We start from the raw sequence: 13230 nt of genomic DNA, 5'->3' as shown, positions 1-13230 counted from the left end.
GCAAAATTTTAAAATTGCTAAAACCATAATGCACCTCAACCAATGGAAAACATTGTAATAGTTTAAGTTAAGTTTAAGAAGGTTAATAGTTAGGTAAGGTCATATGTTAATCTATTATGTAAGCATTGTGTTTTTTCAATAAAGTTTTATTATTATTATTATTATTAATTATAAGTTCAGAATTAGTCGATTCTAAACAAATAAAAAAAAGCGCTTAAAGCGAACTAAGTTACCTAATATGTCATTAATTATTTAAAGCGCTATATTTACCTAATATTAAAAAATATGTATTAATTACAATTTGAAATAGTAAAACAATGTAATACATTTTATTTAGTCATAGTAAATTACACACAGATCTATGAAGATTTTATATCTTAATTTATAATCTGTTTTATGATGCATACAGCCAGCCCTGTTAACCGTGTAGTGGATTGGGTTTCGTTATACCGAGTACAGCTTATTCGTGAAATATTCATTATAAAAGCCTCTGAGCTAAAGGATTCAACTTTGAAAGATTTTAATTTTTACTTTAATTAGTCATTTAGTAACAAAATCATTGTTTCGGACAATCGTAGCTTGGTGCATGTCTAAATTAATACTTATTAAGTAATGAGCCGAGTTGGTCCAGTGTTTAGAATAGGAGAATCTTAACCGATTGTAGTTTCACACCATAAATTATGATGTACTTATTCATGTTTATAATTCACCTCAAAATCAGTTGTAAACGAATACTTCTTTGTTAAGCTTGCACGTGTTGGATACCAATCTGCCACATATGTACGTATCCACTAACCCACATTGGAGCATTAGGGTGGAGAAGCTCCAACCCTTGCTGGAGGCTTTAACACAGATTGTGACGTACACACAGCCCATACGTTGTTCACTTTTTACTGGTATATTATAATTTATTTTATCCTTTTTTCTTTTGCAATATTTAATGTAAAAACTATTTAAATTGTGCTTTAAATGAATCTATCATTTAAAACAGTGTAGTTATAATCAGGATGTGATACAATTCAGCCCAGTTAAGACAGATAGTTCTTAACACGAGCACAAAGAAAAAAAAAACTTATTTTTTTTTTTTCAAACGTTTACACATATTTTGTGATTAATCTAGTCTTGTGATTAGCCATAAATACTGCAACAGAAATAATTAAAATTCACTACTTAATTTATCAACTGCCTGAGATATATATATACAAAAATATAAACTAGCAATATTAAAATTTATTAAAAGTTTTTTTAGTAATTTACTTTAAATAGAAGAAAAGATCGCGAGAAAGGATGCATTCTTACGAGTATAATAATTTTCTTTTCAAGTCCCAAGAAGACAAAAGTGTGCTTGCTATTGTCTATTTGTAAAAATATTATTGAAACTTTTTGTTTGTTTTTGTTTTTCTTAAATAATCAAATCTTTACAGACGTGTTGTTTATGTATTAAGAGTCATTTTTCTTTTATTTCATTTACTTTATTTTTTTTTTATGTACGACTTTTTATTTAGAGCAGCGTCATAATCTTAATTTTATAATTACTGATGACAGTACAAATTAGACTGATTTCATTTAATGTTAGGGCTTTGTGTGAGCTCGTCTGGGTAGGTTAGTCTGGCTTATCACCCACTCATCACATCCATAGCCAAACAGCAATACTTTTAACTTGGTTGTTCCGATTCGAAGAGTAAGTGAGCCAGTATAACTTTTTATAAGGGACATAACATCTATAGTGGTTAATATTTACACTACCAATAATTTTTGAAGTTATACATAGTTAAAAGAAATTGAAACTTTAAGACCCTGCAGTTCAGTTATTTGATAGGAGCGAAACCTTCAAGCACCAGAAATGTTGCATGATACTTTACCAACGTTACACTAAAATTCAATAAAATCATATTTTTGGTGCTTCATCGTAAGAAATTTCAAATTAAATGTACAGTTTTGTAGCCGATTCAAATTTACATAATATTTCTTTAACATTAAAATTCAGAAATAAAAACATTTAAGCAAAAACAAAAACGAGAGTTATGAAATCGATTATCAGTAACTTACAGGATAAATAACGTAAAGTAATAATAAATCTATTTGACTTTTCCCCCACGATCTCGCCGCATTACTTTTTTTCGAGGACAAAATTTCATTTCACAAACAGGAAAACGCCTCGGATCAGATCAGATAGATTTTTTTTTCATCAAAATATTAGATTTAATATATCAAGCTCTTGAAATTAATTGTTTTTTTTTTGTGATAAGTTAAACGCGAACAAATAATATGTTAATTACATTTAAATTTAAAATTTTCATTCATATTATAAATTATTGATACTAAAATTTTATTGTATTGAATTATATTAAAAAAAGTCAAAACTTTTGCTTACAATATTAAGTTAAGTCCATCTTTAGTTCGGACTTGCGCGTTCCGTAGACCGACGTAGCAGTCACTCGTGCTACACCGAGCGCTACGCACGCTACCTCTACAAATGCTGCGAACAGTCTACGTACGAACTTTGTGAGAATTAAAACTAAGTGAGTGGTTTCGAAGTGGGAAAATTATCGTGTAAAAAATTCTGAGTGTATAAAGATGTGTGTGTGTTTTTTTATTTACAATGTTTTGTTCGTACCGTTCAATTTACAAAGCGGACCAGCGTTGACCTTTTCATTTTACAGGTGAGTTGTGTATTTTTAATTAGGATGCTGAATTCGGTTGTTCGGTCTTCGGTCTGGAAATTTTTACTTATAATTTGTTTGTTTGGAACATCATTGTTGATTATAAAAGAAATGGATTTCAAATTATAAAAATATCTGTTGGAGTTTTGTATTAATACTAAATGAGCACTCTTATTTTTTAAAAAAAAAGAATAATATATAACTAAATCATATTGTTTAATTTTTTTTTTGCATTCATTAAAGGAAACAGTAGAAAATAATTTTTTAATACTTATTTTTTTTTAAATAGCTCATTAATTTAATTAAAATACCTCAACGTTGACGATATTTAATATAATAATAAAAATAACAATAGAATAAATAAATGTATTACTATTTACATTTAAATAAATATTACGATGGTAAATAATTTTTAAACAAAGTTTAATACACTTTTGGTAAATTTTATTTTTAAATTTCAACCATTAGTAGATAAAACTCGGTAAGACTTAGCCACAAAGCCCACAGCTTCTGCAACTCGGCTTACTTTTGTACGAGATAAATCCTATTCGCCCTAAATCGCTTTAGTTCCCGAGAATATCACTATAAGTTCAGACCAGAAATTGTAGGAACTGTCATATTCTCTGACACCAATAAACTTATCTTTTAACGATCATATGACAATCTACATATCTATTTAGTAACTGTCGTTGATGTTTTAAACTCATTAATTAGCGCTTATCGTTCTTAAGTGTTATGAACTTAAGATAATGCTTTTGAATCCAAGAAATTGGTGATAAGGCTTTTTGCAAACACTTCTGAGTAGGTACCACCTGGTCATCATATGTTCTAAGCAGCAATATTGAGCCAGTGTAACTACAGGCATTGGTGATGTATGAAGTGATTAGTTATTTTTACGGTGCCTGTGTCCGTGGCAGTGGTGACCTCTTAACATCTGTCATAAAAAAAGGACCTTTTTTTAGAAAAAAAAAATCTGTGAAGGAAATTTAAAATGATTTATGAGTTTTCTTCCATTTTCATGAAATTCGACCACTTAGTGGTTTGCTTACGCGTTTTGAAGCGTAGAGACAAATCGGTAACATTCAAAGTTATATTCAACTTTTAGTATTTACATTATAAAAGATATGATTTGGCGTTTGAATTAGTATTCATTTGTTTTATGAGGGTTATGTAAATGTCTTTACTTTAATATACCAGCGTGAAGAGAAAAAACGCAATTACGTTAAAGAACTAAGTAATTTTAACTACTAGATATCTCGATATATTTTACATTGCTTATTCTCTGTATATATTTTTGTCCTTATATTTTATATTGCTAGTTCAATTTGATATTGTATCCCAGAAAATGACACTTAAATATTATTATGTCTGAGATTAGAAATAAATTTGTTTAATTTAAAAATATCTCCAATGTTTGTTTAAAATTAAGATGGACGTTTATTGTTGATTTTCAATTTACTTTTAATATTTCCATAGATAATATATAGTAAGTACTCGTATGTTATACTCGTAACGAACGTTATGTCTTACCTTTTATCTATAGGAATATTATAAATTCAAAATAAAAAAAAAACTTGTCTTTTTGTTACTTGCTTCCATAGAAAATTCATTGAACTGATTTTGATGAAATTCCCAAACCTATTATAGGTTTTATAACCTTTAATGGGTAAATTAAGGAAAAGAAGCTTACATATATAATGTAAAACTTCAATCACACTTACTCTTCAATCACACTTTAATAAGTGTGGTTGAAGAGTATACATGCAACTTTCATGTTCGATTGGAAAGCCCGATCACACACGAGTGAGAGTGAGCGTGAAACTAATATAGTTTCTATATTTTTTTATAATTCTTCGACGAAACTTCAAATAGAAAATATTAAAATTAATGTACGATTACATCTACCATTATAATATTTGCGTATACATAAATATAATAGATGCATTTATTGTTAAACTTTAAACACAAAAGAACATTTAAAAATGTATCAATGATAATTTAAGTTCTTCTTAGCAATCTCTATCTCTCGCCAATAACGTAGTAATAAAGAATTTTGCTCAAAAGAACTCAATAAGTGTTGGACAGTTAAGTCTTTTTTTTAATTCTTTTCGCTACCGTCTTTTTCATTAGTCGTCGTTTTAAAAAGAACTTGAATGTAGAAGAAAATGGTGAGTGTTTTTGTTAACTTATATTTTTTATACGTATGTTTTAGTATTTGTTTTTATTACGGAACACAAATGGGGTACTCCTAAAAATCTTCTTACAATCGCTAGTAAAAGTAATCAAAATATAAGCAGAAATATACTTTATTTAGAAAGGATTTTGCAAACACTTTTGAATCGGAATTTGTAGTGAACTACAAATACAATATAATGTATATTAAGTGAAATAACGTTCGTTCGGAATGATTCTACCGAGAAGAACCGACAATAAACTCAGTAGTTTCTTTATCTTCCCTGAAAGTCAACAAGTATTAGCTCCACGTCATCATCAACTATATAGTCCTACGTTGAATAATATGATTAATTAATAATATATTTTATATATATTTCTAATTATTTCAATGAATGAATCGGCAAAGTTTAAAATATCTACGGATCTGAGTCGTATATTTGAATTATAAAATAAGAAACTTGATATACGCTGTGTACATTTACGTCAGTAACTGGCATCTAACTTAAAAATCTTTTTGCGTAAGATAGAAGTCCTTATTGGAGCAATTTATAGGGTACATAACTTCACGCTACGACCCTTTGGTGCGGATCCGTAACCATAAACGTCACCTGATGTGGGAAATTGTATAGAACAGGCGTGTACTTGTATAATTCAAATCTAACATGGGTTAAGCTTTGCATAGCTAGATCACAGATAATATAAGCCTTATTTTGTATTGTAATATAATATTACCCGTAAGTTCTCGTTTCATTTGATATTGTATTTACACTGGCTTACGATTTATACAGAGCAATACAAAGCATCGTTGTTAAATGATTAACTTATGACCTTATTCAAGCCTCGGTATTAGTACACTCTGTTACATTGCGATAAAACCGTGTGTTATTTTCGTAATATTGAAATAAAATCGATTCAATTTAAAATTACGACATTGGTTTATTTGTTATCTTTATTCCAATTTTTTCAAATGTTTTTGAATATATTTAGCAAAATCATGACAAGTTGGATACATAACAATTTTTAGAATGGAATTCTAACTGTTGCCATGGATTTGTTCTTGAATTTTTATGAGGACGAATTCACATATCGCACATGAAACTCTTATTGACTTCACCAGATATTATAATTAGAATATGTATAGAAGATGCGTTTATATTAATTTTATTCAAATTTATATTAAATCTAGATTTATACTGTTTAACGATTGTCTTTTAATTTATTAAATAACTTCATCTGGCCTGGTCTACTAGCTTATAACTTCGCAGTTACTAGATACAAATATCAGATCAAGCCAATAAAACTTTTATTTTAATTAAAAAACTGACTTTCATTCCCTAATTTTTAGTGTTTCACTCATTAGCAATCCAAACATGAGGAATTTGGCAGTATTCCATTTCCGTGCCTCAAAAAATACGTCCAGATGTTGTATTGTACCTGATGTGTCACAAGTTACATAGGATTATGGGAGTTAAAGAAAAAAGATCTATCGACATCTGTCCTGATCTTATGATTGGTCGCCTAGTGAAAATTTGTGATGACTTGACACTTGCGAAAATTCCTATCGACGTACAACTATAAACTAAATATTATTAGTTGTTGCCTTATTTATATAAGAGAAAAAAGTGAATTGAGCTATTAATTAAAAAAAAAAAACAACGTAAGAACAATCACATGCACAGAAATATCATTTATATTTATCACTTGGTTTCGTAAGGCATACACCCAACATAGTAAACAGGATGTCTTTGACTTCGCTGTAGTTGGAAAATAATGTAAACTTTATAGTATGTCGGTTCTTAATATTTATTTAGTCATTCTCTACGATTCTCGGATATGTATGTGATTGGTAATTTGTTACTTTATAATAAATCTTGAAATATTTTAAGCTATCAAAAACATCTGAATGCATCTTTCAATTTGTGATAAAATGCATAAAATTTAAATAGTTTACGGTTAGACTATCGTAGTTATAATTTATCTAAAAATGGCAAAATTTATTCTGTATTAAAAAAATATGGCTATATAAACATTTAGCAATAACTAAGAGTAACATTTGACTAAGAGTAACACATTCAATTTTATTATCTAAATACCTTGTCCTGCCGAGGAATTAATGATTATTTCTAGATATTTAAATCTATATTATATAAGTATTTTTTTTCGTTAAAGGTCAAATCAAAGTTAATTGTATTCAGAAGGAGGTTTTAATTTTGTCTTAGGCTCACGTCCAAAAATCGTTTAATAAGTAAAAAGTTGTAAGTCTTCAATGTTATTTCGTGCCAAGAATACAATGATTGCAAAAATTTAGTAATATTAAAAAAGTACAGTGACTTATCATAAAACAAATTTAAGACACTGTATGTATATGTATATATATATATATATACATATATGCTTTATCAACAGTAACAGTGGATGACGACAGGCTGACGACGATAATCTTTATTATTTTTTCATTGTAGTATTTATAATAAAAGATTCCTATCCTCCCCATTCCCCATGATAAAATTGAAGGTGAAATATTAATAAATAATTCTTTTTTTTTATGGCATGGTTGGTGGACCAACATATGGGCCACCTGATGGTAAGTGGTCACCACCGCCCATAGACTAAGGCGCTGTAAGAAATATTAACGATTCTTTACACACCTATGCGCCACCAATCTTGGGAACTAATATGTTATGTCCCTTGTGCCTATGATTACACTGGCTCACTCACCCTTCTAACCGGAACACAACAATATAGAGAACTGTTATTTGGCGGTAGAATATCTAACCTACCCAGACAGGCTTGCACAAAGCGCTATCACCAACTTACAAACGAATTCATATGATAATATTAAAATAAATAGTAAATTAAATGATAAAAAGACGTATATTTATATATTTTATATAATTGATACAAGATTTATAATATAATTTGACTACACTTCTATTCCTTGAAAAACAATACAATAATATTCAACTGTGAATAAAATGAAGCTTAATAACTGTTAATACTCGCATGCAACCCACGCTGTATTGCTGTTGTGTGCTGTGTTTTTATACTTACACAATGTATAAACCACAGATTTAGAGTAGGCTAGATACCGCAAGCCATCCGACCAAGTGTGCTCGAAGTTTATGCTATGTACAAACTTGATGTTCTACCACTTTAGTTTGTGTTCAATCGTGTTGTGATCGAGTATATATAAAAAATCCATTATAAACTATAAAAAATTTACCAGGGTATTAAGTCGAGTCAATCCTACTTTACCATCGATAAGAAATTATGTTTTGATTTTCAAGCAAGGGGGGTGACGTCATCGTAGGTATAAAAAAGATGACACGCTCAATTTTCATAATATTTCATGAACCTGCGGTATTTAGCTTACTCTAAATCTGTGGTATAAATGTTAAAGGACGTTACGAATATAATTAGAACGATAATACTTCACTCGCTCAATGTTGAAATGTTATACAAGTCACATCATAAGTATTTAATAATAATTAATTAAGATGTTTTTGCGGTCTCCTATTTATTTTTCCCGTTCTTAATTTAAATATTTGGAAACTCAAACATCGAAAATGTTTATCTGTGTAATGTTTTCAGGGTTTATGTATGTGTGTATGTGTGTGTGATTTTTATTCCACCATCACTTTTAAAGGCTTAAGAGATTTGCACTACGTTAGAATCCATACATTATCTCGAGCAAAGACTATGCCTGATATGACTTTTCTTTGTTTTCGTATGGCAGTTGTGTTTTTTTAATTAAGTTATTCTTATGTTCCAGTATTTTTAAGTTTCATATTAAACCTCATTGTAAATTAATATAATTTGAGAGCGGCTTGTATATAGTAGTCAACTAACACTGTTAACAATTAAACTACGGTGTTTTGTAAATAATTATTAATAATCGATTATTGATACCCAGACTCATTCGAGGTAGTTTTTGAATTGAGATTTTTATTAAAATTAATTGTATATAAAGCAAGTATATTAGTATAGCTTCAGTGCATGTATTAATTACTCGGAGGCCACTAAAGTCAGTGTCAGGGTAATCATCCTAGTTATAACTGAGAGGCTATCTGTGTGTGACGTCACGCAATTTAACGGGCACACTCATACGGCATACTTCATTTATCGGTAACTTATTTCATTTAATGCTTGTAGCATTATTAGTAAATGAATTGTAGTTTTCATTTAATGTATTTTTATGTTAATTAATAAATGTTTTACGTTTGCTTTATTTATATTATTGTTTCAATCTAAATTCTGAAGGTAATAAGATCTTTGTTGCAGTTAAATTGCTTGCTAACTTTATCTGCTATGTGCTGTACAAATAAACTTGTCTTTGCGTTTTTGCTTTCTTAATTACATAATAAATAATCACGTTTTATTTTATTTTAATAAACATTGGGTTTATATGTGTATATACATAAGTTTATTATATACGATAGAACATTTTCCTTTTTACTATATAAGAACTGTAACTAAAAATATATTAAAACACAACTGCATAATTTTTTTTTGGTTCGACGCTTAGTTCTATAATTTAAGGCGGTGGCACATGATATCTGATGGTTAGTGGTACCACTGGCCAGAGACATTGGTAATTAAAGAAATATTAAACCTTCGTCATATCACCAATGCGCGACCAACGTTGAAAAATTCGATTTTATGTCCCTTCCGCCTGTAATTACACTCGCTCACTCACTCTCTACACCGGACCGTAACAATAGTTTGCTGTTTGGTGGTAGAATATGTAATGTGTGAACCTAACCTACCCAGACGGACTTGCACAAAGCTCTACCACACTTAGACTTTATTTTATTAGAATTACTAATAATTAATATTAAAAGGTATTTAAAATAAAAATTATAGCATTAAGTAATCTTCACAAACGAGTTGCACGTTACTTGCACATTAAAAGGTCTTAAGCGCCCATTAAACTAAAACGAGACCAAATTATCTTAATCACTGTAAAATGGGTCATATTCATGTTTTTATATTGAATAAGTAAAGCGTTTAATTTCAGACCTAGTTTGTATAAAAATACCAGCTGAGTTCATCTTTTGGTATGTTTTAATAAAATATTAATATTTGTCTGGAAGAGATCGCTCTAAGTGAAGACTGAAGACTATTCAAAAAAGAGTTGCAATGTTGAAAACATTACAATCTTCAATTTGAAAACGCGGGGTATTTATGTATTTTACCATAACTTTTCATGTATGAGGAATTGATATGACTTTTACATTAACCCAAACGGTATTTGCTGTAAGTTAATAAATTTATTCTGAGCAGTCGTATTTTCTTATGTAAAAAAATATGTTACACACTCTTGTTCCTCTCACGCACACTAAGATGTATTGTAAGCACGAATGTCACTATCTATTACACGCCTACAATATTTTAAAGGGAGGAGGGGGTATCTTCGTTATCCTGTTTTAATAGATCTATAAGTGTATGTGGATTTGATACTTATGTTACGATTTAAAGTTAAAAATACAAATGTGAAAAGAATAAGGGACACTGAATATATTGAAGATATTATATATAGTAAAAATGTAAAGCCATATGTAGCACAGACTTCACATCTGCCTCAGAATCAATAAAATATGGAGAGGACGAGTTCTTGAACGGAAACCGCGACTCTGCAAACGCGAGAGAAGTACTCACGTTAGGTGAAGTGACGACACATTCAAAATAGTTGGGACGGTTTGAAAGTGCCGAATATAGGAATTTAAAGCATACTTTGAGAAAGGTTTATGTATAGCGAACTAACACTGATGTTGATGAAACTATGGTGCTCTACAATGACGTCATGGACAAACCATCCACCAGTAGCATCCAACTAGTACAGTACTTACGATTATGATCGGCTGAATAGTTTAGACGTGATATTATAACAAACTGCCACATTTTATAATATTAGTAAGGATTAATTAATTAAAAAAAAACTTACATTTTAATTTACTCCTAGAGAAGCGACCACGTACTAGATAGTAATAACATTTTCCTCGTCTGTTTGAGTACGGATTATGGAAACTTCTGGATGGATTTTAATGAAACATGCATAGCGGCTTATGTCTGGAATAAACATACATAATGCTCGTCATCTCAGTAAAAGATAAAGTTCCTTTAGTTATTCAGAAACACTTAACAAAGATGTCAAAATTTGTTTTTAATTGAAGTTTAAAAAAAAAACTTGTTAAATTTATTTTATAGTAGGATTTTTGCAAGCCCGTCTGCCTAATACTTAGTATTTGTGTTCCGGGAATAAGCTATTTTAACTACATTGCACATTTTAGTTCTCAATAATTTTAATTATATACAAAAAACCTAAAAATAAGTATGAAGAATTAAAAATTCGCTTATTTAAGAGCAGACTGAGAGTTATTTAACGATATTACGTCACATTACAATATTACATGCAATGCAAGTAAATATAATAATTCAGTCCATTCCACGCTCATTAATCTACACCCCGTTAATTTAACTTTCTTTTATTTTTAAAGTATGACAGTTCGTTATTTATTTTTATATTATTTTAGGTTATTTTTTGTCCAGAGGAACGAATTAGCATTTAACGGGAAAAGACTGCTACCGATCTTGCCACTATTACTCGCGGTCATGATTTATATAGTTTTTGTTTTATACGTTTATAGTTAAGATCTTAATGTAAATAACTCTTATGTAAATAAACTTTATATAGCAACGAATCTGGAATTTAAAAAATTGAAAGAAATAGAACTATTAACTAATTCAACGTGAATATTGCAAAGCAATACATCCTGCGTAGCGATACCTTAAGACAATAAATCTCTTAGAATTGATTTAAGACTTCAATATATAACTTAATAGTTGTTATTGCGATTTGCTTTTAAACTATTTGACACCTGATTCTCGAAGATGAATGAAATAATGTGTATGAAAAAGTAAACTATTTTATTTAAGTTATTTAAAGAAATTTTATGATACTTTTAGTGATTTAAGTTAGAAAATATGAGTCAGGTGATAGAAAATGACATATTTATTTATATACCTATATATATATATAAGCACGCTCGGTCTCGCGTTGCTCCGGCTACGTTATACACTGAATTATATTTTATTATAATATTTAACCAAAAATCCTCTCTGAAACTAACTCAAGATTATGGTACAAATTTTATATCATAATATTCAAAGGGCTTAAAAATCAGCACATATTTTTATAACTATGGGAACTAAGATATCTTGTGAGTAAATATTAACACAGGTGCACGCATCTTTTAGCGAAGAGTACGAGAGGTTAGTTAGTTAAAGATTACTCTCTTTCCTTGATAACGACCAACTCACTTTCAATCCGAGTCGAGGCTGTAATGTAGTTAGGAAGAATCTTATGAAGAACCATGAAATTAGAGTCTTATTCTATTTACTAGATTATAGCTATACTAATAATTGCTGTTAAGTTTGATTTATGACACGACAAAATAAAGTACATTGTAAAAGTATATTTGTATTATAATATTTTATGTGATTTAATTTTAATTTTGATTCCTGTATATTAAAAATAAAAATTTTAATTGATGAAATAATTAAACTTTATTTTATAAAAACTATTACAAAAATGTCGACTAATAAAAGTTAACTGATATTTTAAAACCTGTATCGTAAAACATTACTCAAATATGAACGAATAAAAAAACTAAAACCGCCACAGCGCGCAGGTAGTTCGTTCAAGTTCTTTATACACAGCTCCAATGTTCAATTCAAACAATTTCACATTATAAAATAAAACCGGTTCTAACCGGTTTAATCTAACATTACAAACCTCTTTATAATAATTTCTTGTTTTATTTTAAGTGTTTCTTGAAGTTAAAAACGAAAGTTCTTAACGAGATATAATATTGGAAGTCGTAAAACAATTGTGACAGCGAAATTCGAGTGTTTTTTTACAAAGTTACGAACGTTCGTGTCATAAAGTTAGCAAACATGATACAACCATATAAAAGTTTTGAACCGCTTCAATAATTTTAAACTCATTTCTTTTTACGATTATTCCATAAATATGTGTAAATATACATGTTCTTTGTTATGCTTCTATGTTATAAAAATGGAGAGTATGATTTATGAACGCATGTTACGAATTTACCTGGTATTAAGACTTTTTGCAAATCCGTCTGGATGAAGCAGCAGTCCCCGGTGTTGTTGTGTTCCGGTTTGAAGGGCGAGTCAGCCAGTGTAACTACAGGCACAAGGGATATTACATCTTAGTTCTCAAGGTTGGTGGCACATTGGCGATGTGAGAAATGGTTATTATTATATTTCTTAGAATATTGTCTATGGGCGGTGGTAAACACTTACCAGCAGGTGGCCCATTTGCTTGCCCGGCTAACTATATCATAAAAAAATCTAATCAGATATTCTA

At 29.4% G+C, this 13230-nt stretch overlaps 1 protein-coding gene across 1 annotated transcript in view; it reads left to right on the top strand.

The window, feature by feature from the left end:
- Positions 1-2464: 2464 nt before the first annotated feature.
- LOC125067929 overlaps positions 2465-13230 on the top strand; it is a 316383-nt gene continuing 305617 nt past the window's right edge. The window contains exon 1 of the mRNA XM_047676827.1: positions 2465-2663. The gene's annotated coding sequence lies outside the window, so the exon portion shown is untranslated. The remainder of the gene's footprint in view (positions 2664-13230) is intronic.

The sequence above is a fragment of the Vanessa atalanta genome, chromosome 12 (assembly GCF_905147765.1).
Source record: "Vanessa atalanta chromosome 12, ilVanAtal1.2, whole genome shotgun sequence".
In the NCBI taxonomy this organism is placed as follows: Eukaryota; Metazoa; Arthropoda; class Insecta; order Lepidoptera; family Nymphalidae; genus Vanessa; species Vanessa atalanta.
Note: the sequence above shows the minus strand (reverse complement) of the source record. Positions and strands in the feature narration are given on the sequence as shown.